General features: G+C 37.1%; 1 long non-coding RNA gene across 5 annotated transcripts in view; it reads left to right on the top strand.

Annotated features, from left to right (window-relative positions):
• Positions 1 to 9,626, top strand: part of LOC123793426 (uncharacterized) — a 384,501-nt gene that overhangs the window by 158,022 nt on the left and 216,853 nt on the right. The gene's annotated exons all lie outside the window — the stretch shown is intronic.

Here is a 9,626-nt window from a genome sequence, read left to right as displayed (position 1 = left end):
ACAATGAAGTATCACCTCACACCTGTCAGGATGTCTACTATCAAAAAGACAAGAGATAAAAATGGTGGTAAGGATGTGGAGAAAAGGGATTCCTTGTGCACTGTTGGTGGGAATGTAAACTGGTACAGCTGCTATGGAAAACAGTATAAAGGCTTTTTAGGAAATTAGGACCATCATCATCTAGTAATCCCACTTCTGGATACAAAGCCAAAGGAAATGAAAACATGATATCAAAAAGATAATCTGTACACTCCTGTTTATTGCAGCATTTTCCACAATAGCTGCAATGTAGAAACAACCTAAATGTCCATTAATAGATACGTAAATAAAGAAGATGTGGTATATATGTATACATAGATATGTGTGTGTGTGTGTATGTGTGTGTGTATATATATATATATACACACATATATATATATTGAATATTATTCAGCCATGAGCAAAAGGACATCTTGCCATTTGAGACAACATGGATAGTCCTTGAGTGCATTATGCTAAGTGAAATAAATCATGCATGAAAAGATGAATAGTACAGGGTATTAGTTATATGTGGAATCTTAGAAAAAAATTGAACTCTCAAAAACAGTAAAATTGTGGTTGCTAGGAGCTAGAGGATGGGAGAAAGAGGGAGAGGTTGTTTCAGTTATAAGATGAACACATTCTGAGGATCAAATATATAGCATGGTGACTGTAGTTGATAACACTGAATTGTATAATTGAAATTTGCTAAGGTATCCCAAGGTATCCCAAGCAATCTCACCACCCCCACCAAAAGTAAATATGTGACAGGATGGATGTGTGTGTTAGCTAGATGGGGGAATCCTTTCACAATGTATATGTATTGCATTGCATACTTGAAACATAATTTTATTTATCAGTTATACCTCAAGAAGGGGAGACATGAAAAAAAATGGGAGTTAAGGTGTTAGACAGTTGGCTCCCTAGATCTTTGGTTTACGCTCTTCATTTTCAGTGTTAAGGCAGTTGGTTGGGGGAAGAAAGCATCTTTCTGTCCTTTTTAGGTAATCCTTGATTCACAAAGCAAACTGAGAATATATCCTGTGTGGAGATCCAAATAGTTTGACCTAAATCCAGCTCCGTAAGATTCCAAATCACTGTGGTTCCCAGATTGTGATACAACAGTGTTTGTTTCTGACATGATAGTGAATTTTTTCTTAAGAAAGTATGTGGCATTTGAGAAAAACTGGTAAAGGCTGATTTGGGGACTGGGAATTACAATATTTACAAAATTGCATGAGCCTATTTAAATTGTGTGAGTGTGTGTCTGTGTGTGTGTGTGTGTAGAGATAAAGAGAAAAGGAAAAAATATCACTCAAAGGATGGATACTCAGATGTACACAGTTGTTTCTCTGGGTGTGGCCTCACGGCTGAGTAATTAAATTTTTTTCTTCCTACTTATCATAATTTTGTTTCTTTGAAACTGAGATGTTAGCATGGGTCTTCCTTCTGCTAAAAGCTAAATAAGATTGCTTAGAGTGTCTGATTCCACACAATGTGGTTTTCCAAAGATTTCTTGGGGGTGGGGGTTCTATTTTGGTGCTCATGTCTGACTCCGAGTTCCTCTTTCCTCAGAATTCATTGAATTCAGGGATTGAATTTCTTGCTTGCTGCCTTCATGCTACTATGTGGAGTCCAAAAGATGAATCTTGAGCCCTCACCCAATTTCCATAAAACCCTATTCTCATAGGGCAGGTATAAGTAATAGATTATACTGGCAACTTTGGGAAGGGATATGGACAAATTCATCAGGCAGCAAAGTAATTTTAAATTGTATCAGAAAATCTCTCTCTTGATCCTCTGAAACCTGAGATTCTTCATCAGTGACCTCATCTCTTACAGATTCTGGCCACATGCCATCTTGATTGCTTCTCCCTTCACAATTTCCATCTTTGCTCTCCAACTCCACTTGTCCCTAGAGAGCACTGGTAACTCCAAACTCTTCTTAGTCCTCTCTGTAAAGCAATATACCTTTTCTCAGCTCCTCATCATAAAATTCATTAAGATGTTCAGGATAAAAGACTCCCTTTGGAAAGAACTATCAGAAATTGTGGTCTCAAATAGCACACTCCATTATATTTCCTTAATAGGAAGATGAGGATGGTCTTATTCTTTTCAACCAGTCTTCCCCCTTTCTCAAAAGATGGGTAATAGAAGATGAGAAAGCAGTCTTTTAATTTTATCCCCACTTTTATTTTCAATTCATAATAAACAATTTGAAGATAATAGCTTTTTAGAAATGTAGGGCATATGGGAGCTGCCTACACAAGGACATACTGGTCATAAAGTGGTGGTGACCATATCTGGAAGGATAATATTTTTGGATAAAAATGCAGAAAATTCATGGGTAAAAGGAAAATGGTACTTCACCCTTCATTCTGCTAGCTGAAATTTTAGACATTTTTAAAGGTTGAACTTCTTTTAGAATTAAAGCAGCAAATCCTGGGTTTCACCCAGGTATTCACATACTTCACAAGTAACTTTAACAAGTGCAAACATATTTCAGCCTGGTCTTGCTATTTAATCATCTCTGGGTTTATGACCTGGAACAGGCTCAAAATTGGGTTGGATGGATAAGAATACAAGGATTCCTTATCAGTTTTATTTTAAAATTTGGCTATAGGTGAGATTTCCAAGCTGATCTTGATTTGAGATGGTGCCCATAGCTTTTGTTTCCAAGAGCAATTCTAATATAACTTGCTGTTCGAAGGGTGATCTAATGTGGTGGCAGGATTTGTGTGACTGATAATTATGTGCTTTTGCCCACTACTGGTAGGCATTGGACTTGGGGAGTACTCTGGGTTCCCAACCGAAGTATTCAGGATTTGATATTTATGGATGGTCATTGTTACATCCTTCAGCCTGTATTTCCCCACTTGTTAATCAGAAATAGCTGATAAAATTCTGTAACTCATTATATCTTTCTGTCCCTAGTACAATATTTCCCATACTTTGGTAGTAGAGTGGTATTAAGAGTTCAGTTTTCTGAGTCCCACTCTAGACCTACTGAGTAAGACTCTATAGAAGAAAGCCCTGTTGCTATGTAAGAGACTCAATTTTGATATCCATATGGACATGAGGTGAAGTTCCCAAGGACCAAAATGTCTAAGAAAGTCTAGGTTAAGAAAAAAAAAAAAGAACTCTGATGTGGCCATTTCTTCACCAATTCCCTCAATCTTTTACCTTTCTCTCCCCATCATGATGTGTGCTGAGGATAGGGAGAGAGGACAAAGTTAAGAACAGGGGCGTTCTCCCTTGCTTGGTTCAGTTGTGATTTGGTTTTGAAATCTTGATGAGGCAAATATTCACATTCTGGCTCTTTTTTGAGGAGCATAAGGCAGAGGTCTGCATTTTGTTCAGTTCTTCATCTGAGTCTTTAACAAAAGTACTGGGGGAAGGAGAAGCTCAGAAAGCAACCAGCTTAGTATGAAAGGTTAATCTCTCCATCTGATAAATACTTTCTGAAGCTCTCCTCAGCCTCCTCTCGCTTGAGTTTGGAGAGTATGTAGGAAGGGGGGAATATCCTGACACCCCTCTTTAGAATGTGTGCACACTGCATTCTTTTTCCAGGTTTGGACTTCAACAGTAGCTATGAAACTGAACAAAGTTCTACTTAACACTGTGGGAAGTAGCTCTACTCTTCCAGGTTTCAAAGAGTGACTTTTGTATACAGATTCGGTTCCAAACTTTCAAAATAATTGTCAGGACCTATGGAGATGATCACTGTTTTTAAATTTGATTATAGACTGTAGGTCCCAATTTCCAATATTTCTCATTTGAGCCATATTTGTGATCTCCACTAATTTGTAATATTAACCAAGTATTGATTTTCCTGGATTGTGTTATTTTTAACCTTTCCTGATTAATTTGCAAGCACTTTAGTCTGTTACATCTGTATTCGTTGAGGAGAGCTAGTGTTCTCTTTTTTTTCCTGAGTTACATTTTAATGTTTAATATCATGGTTATTCTAGTTTCATAAATATGTGTTTTATGCTCTGGAAAAGTTCCTAAAAGACTGAAATGTTCTGTTCCAATTTTAGTTTATGATTGTGGTGTATCATAACAGGATTTTGAGGCCTATGGGGACAGGAAAGTCAGTCTGGTTGAGTCTGGGTCAGGACAGGCTGTTTAAGAGGTGAGCTTGATAACTGTGGTATCCAGAATATTCTGCACCTTTTAGTCCTTACTCTATGTAGCTTGATTTCAGCAGCTAAAGTCACTTGGGAAGGATATATAGAAGCAGGTGCTCCTTTTGGATGAAAACAAAGTAGGCCTTTTCCATCCCAGGAAGAAGGATGAAAGAGCTCAAACTTTCCTTTGACACATGGTGCTGAAAAAGTTTGAGAGATCATTTTATCCTTGCCATGTCGCTATGGTAACCTGGTCTTCTATAGCTCATTGTGTGCTTGCTTTTTTCTTTCCAAGGAGAAGTTGTACCCATGTTCGACATTTTTAACAACAAAAGTAAGGCACCAGGAAATATGGACTGACCATTCTGTATTTATGGAAATTTGCATTTCAGAATAGTTACTAACTATATATGGGAGAGAGGGACTGTGAATTTGAGAGAAATAGAACATTTCTTTTTAATCTGCGTTGATGTCTTTTCTCCCCTCTAGCATTTGTCTTTTGGTTTAAAAGATGAGGGCAGTGTTAGGAGTTTTGTTCTTTTCTGAAGGCATCCAGCCAAGAAGGAAGCCATGGGAGTGCCTGCTTATAGCAAATAAGCTTAAACAGTGAGAAATCTGTGCTACTCAATGGTAATTGAGTATTCCTGTGGCAAGATATGGAAGTAAATTAAAATGGGCCTATATTTTAAAATTATGAGCAATTCATGCCTTAGTTCCAATGATTCTATCATAAATAAGCCCTCTTTTGGTCTGACATAATTTTGTTTTTTTTAAACCCTTGAAGCATAAAACTGATGAATATAAATATTTTCTCATGAGAATGAAACCTTTGTCTAACTTTGATTAGAAACAAGAAAAGAACCTAAGAAAAATGCTACCCACAGTAGGTCTGCACATGGCTACAGAAGGACATGAAATCACTGTGTGAATCATGATTTGTCGGTACAGAATCATATTTGACAGAGATGCGTGGCATCAGTCACTCAGCTATCAGCATACACCATAGCTAACACTAATTAGACCTCAGATTCTGATAAACATGGCTTATATCAGTTCTCCTTGGACATAGATGGCCTTATTTATTTTAAAATTAGAGTAATGAGCTAGTCTTGGGTAGTTGATACAAGTTTGAAATTCAGGAAGCAAGTCATAGAGACATAGTCATCATTATGGATGAAAAAGCTGGAGATTCATGACTGTTCACAGGCAGGTCATAGGTACATGGTTTCATGTTGTAAACTGGGTAAGCCAAATTACATCCAACTAATATTCTTCAGGTTAGGAGAACAATGGAAAAGAATAATGCATTGAAGTTGAAAAGATGTGCTTTCTGAATGCGGAAACTAATCTCTGTTGGTGTTATACGTTTAATATGTTAAATCTGTGATCTCATTTTATCGTCATCATAGCTTTGGGAGGTAGGTAAAATTGAGTTTACTTTAAAATGAATGAACTTGAAGCTCAGGAAACTTAAGTAATTTGCTGAAGATCAGAGAGCTAGGAACTAGTAAAAAAGAGGGATTCAAATGCCAGTCTGTTGGTCTCTGAAGTGTGTCAGTGCCTTTTGTGAATGATGCTATGTAACTGATTCTGGAGAGAACGTTTATGATAAGAGGCATGATGCTCATTTTATTGTTTTAAGTCTTGAACTTCAAGAAGAATACAAATAAGGACAGTTGAGGCCTCAAAGGGAATTAGTTCAAGGTCTCTTTGTGGGCGTCCTCACCTCTCTGACTCCTCCATAAAATAAGAAAGAGTGATGAGTTGTTGTCCTAGTTCAGTTCACTGATGCGGCTCTATTTCTGGAAGAGGGGCTTTCAGAGGGGTTAGAAGTGTGGCATATGTGGGCATGGTTTACACATTTCCCCAGTTCCACCAGATCTTTGAGTAAGAAGTACCCTCAATATCCTTCTCATTATTTTGTAAGTATCTTTTTCCTGGAAGGAAGTAGGGCTGTGATCTGGGGGCAGACCTAGGTCCTTTGGTCAAAATACCACTGAGATGCACCCCAGGCTTTCCCTATTTAAAATGGGATGAAAAGTGAAAAAATTCAGCAAAAACATCAATGTGATTGTAGAGTTGTGGTTGAATCCCTAGAAAAGAGTATAAACGGAATGTAGATGTGGAGGAAATTAGAAACAACCTTTGTGGGGATGAAAATCCTGTCTACACGAATTAGACAATAAAAATTGAAAGAAGTTAAAATTGTGTATAGATGGAACTATTTAATTCAGGGGATGTAGGGAATCAAATGAATCTCCTCTAATAAACGTAATTCTGAGGCCCCTATTAACATAGCAACTATACCAAAGGATTAAGTAGAATCATGTTGGAAGCTACTATCCCTTAGGAAATTCGTCCAGTCTTAAATCTTTACCGCAGAGAAATTAACAGTTTGATCGAATTTTTTTTTTAAAGATTTTATTTATTTATTCGACAGAGATAGAGACAGCCAGTGAGAGAGGGAACACAAGCAGGGGGAGTGGGAGAGGAAGAAGCAGGCTCATAGTGGAAGAGCCTGATGTGGGGCTCGATCCCAGAACGCTGGGATCACGCCCTGAGCCGAAGGCAGACGCTTAACCGCTGTGCCACCCAGGCGCCCCTTGATCGAATTTTTGACCCAGAAATTTTGGCCTGCCTAACATGGTAGTTAAAAACAAAACAAAACAAAACAAAGAAAACCCATGATGTATTTTTTGTGCTGTTTTCGGGTCGATCACTGTTTGTCATTAAAAATGTTGATAATATTTAAGGAAATACAGTATCTAAGTGCATACGTAGTGTTTGACTTGATTTATATGGACTAAGTGATTAAGATAGCATTTATCAGGTAGATGGAGTGATTACAATTCCAATATATCAAATGTGTAAATGCTGTTTAAAGTCTTGAAAGGAATTCAAGTTAAATTAAGGACAGATTACTTAGGAATTTTACGTTTGTTCAACTTCAGTTAATGAAACACACGTCGAAAATAAGGAGCCAGACTGGCTGGATCTGAATTTTGGTGCTGTCACTGTTTGGCTCATGATCTTGTATGAGTTACTCAATCGCCTTGTGACTCAGTTTCCTCATTTGTAAAAAGCAGACAATAATCATACTTATCTCATAGGGTGGTTAGGAAAATTCAGAGTCATCACCTGACAACTGCTCAGAGCAGAGCCTGGTAGGAAGTAAGCCTTAGGTATGGGCTTGCTCTTGTTAACCACAAAAATGTTCGTTGTCAGTCCCTCCACACCCTTAACTTTTCACCTCTTCCCAGGAAGTCCTGTGTGTATTTCCTCACTCCACCCCTTCAGAGGAAGCTCTTTCTCCTGAGTACTCAACTACTTCCTCACACTTAGGATGGCCTTTAAATGAACCTATTGGAGCCATTTTGTGGAACCAGCACAGTCCTAAATCCAGAAGTAATACCGATGAGTGAGTTTTGCTTGGTTTTCTTAAATGCCATGCTGGGGAGCACAGAACTACGAAGTCAACCAGTAATGCACCATTTTCTCCCCAGTCCGCTTCCGTCACTTAGCCTGCTCGCACCCCTTTCTTCTATACTTTCCCCCAGCTTGAGACCGACTGATTCTGATCCTTTTTCCTTAAGCCCAAAGGCCTGTTTTAGCAAGATAGAGACCTTCTCAAAGGGCAGGGAGAATGAGAAGCCATGAATGGCAAGATAAAAGTCTTGCATACTTTTATTAAATTATTAAAATTAAATAATTTTAATATTTTAAATGGGTAGGTGCATACTAAGTATTTGTTGAATACTTGAATGGGCTTTTTTGTTTCACTTATTAGGAATGTTGGCATTTTTGATTTAAAACTATAGAATATTTTGATTAGAGTAGGACTTAGCAAATTAATATACTTGGTCTGATTAATTCAAGAGAAATGACCTTTTCCAAGTAAAGTGTAAACCCAAGTGAAGTACATTAGTATCTTCAGGGTACAACTTGGGGAATTATTTTTGTACTTGGGAAGTGCTAACAGTTACTTCTTCAGTTGTATTCTGTGCCTGGATTGTTAGATAAATTTAATTTTTTATGTCTGCAGTGAAGGTAGGCATTATTATTCCCATTTCATAGCTTGGGAACTGAGCCTCTGGGAGGTTTAGTGATTAGCCGAAGGTCATGAGACTCTAAGTAATAGAGCAGGAGTGTGAACCTAAGTTCAAGGATCTAAAGCTTCCAGATCTCAATATTCTGCAGCCTCTGGGGATGTAGGCATGTTCCAAGGAAACTTTGCCTTGCCCTGGTAAGCTCTTAGTTTGAAAATATTCTTTGTATACTAGCCTATTATCGGTGTTTATTTTTAAAATTCAAGTTAATCAACACATAATGTATTATTAGTTTCAAGGGTAGAATTATTAGTGTTTAAATTACTGGGTTAATCTGAGGAAAGCTGGAGTCCTAAAAAATGATACACTATTTTTTTTTTCCAACTACTTTTTTTTTCTTTTTAATTTAAATTCTGGGGAGGAGGGAACAGTTCATTTTTTTATTTTGACTCTATCACATTTCTTTTTTAAGTAACCTATATAAGGTGTTTACGAATTTCAATGTGGTAAGACTTCCCTGTTCACAACAAGTTTTTCAAACTTAGCCCACTTACTCCCAAATAGATTTTTGGATGGAGGCATTACAGAAAACTCATGTTTAGTGAAAACGTCAGTGAATAATGAAAACGTCCTTGGTTATAGTATAGGTCTGGAAATGTTATTATGTAAATTTAATGGAAATTTTATTCTTTATGCTTACAAGAATACATTTATGAAGGTATTCCAGGTGTGCACTCTTATCAAAGAGGAAATTCTGAGAAATGAAGAAAAGAGCATTCTTTTTGTTTATGTTGTTAAATATTATCCAGTCACAATGAATTAAAATAGGCAAACTTCTCATTTAGGAACTGAAGTTTATAATACTGTACTGAAACAAGTTTTAACTGCAACAGAAAAATAACGAATTGACCCTAGAACTGAAATAAGTTAATTTGACTCAGAGACCGAGCACAATATAGACAACAGTTGGAAATGTATTGCAGCAGAATTAAGTGTTGAGAGCTCTTTTTCCCTTTGTTGGGGAAGAGGGCAAGAGAAGGAATAACTCAGAAGTGAGTGTGTCTACTCTTACTTGGAAGTTCCAATGTGTAGTTCTGGTGACAGCCTGATTGGACCTACACAGCCTACAGAGGAGGATGGTGTACCAATACATAATTCTTAAGAATGAGGAGGAGAGGTACACTATACAACATCAATAAGGTTTATTACAGAAAATGATCCTTAAAGAGATAAGCTGTATGCAGCCATTGTTGGGAAATTAGAGAAAAATTAAGCTCATATAAATTTATTAAACAGAACTGTAGCTTTTGAAATTTGAGAACTGGCATCTTTAACATAATTTTATTGGCTTCTGGAAAACATATATTTGAAATATTAGATTTTATAGATATTTCTGTTTTCCTTTCCAAGCTCTTACCAGTCATAGGTAAGC

The sequence above is a fragment of the Ursus americanus genome, chromosome 35 (assembly GCF_024610735.1).
Source record: "Ursus americanus isolate L20-20 chromosome 35, mUrsAme1.1.p, whole genome shotgun sequence".
Lineage (NCBI taxonomy): Eukaryota > Metazoa > Chordata > Mammalia > Carnivora > Ursidae > Ursus > Ursus americanus.
Note: the sequence above shows the minus strand (reverse complement) of the source record. Positions and strands in the feature narration are given on the sequence as shown.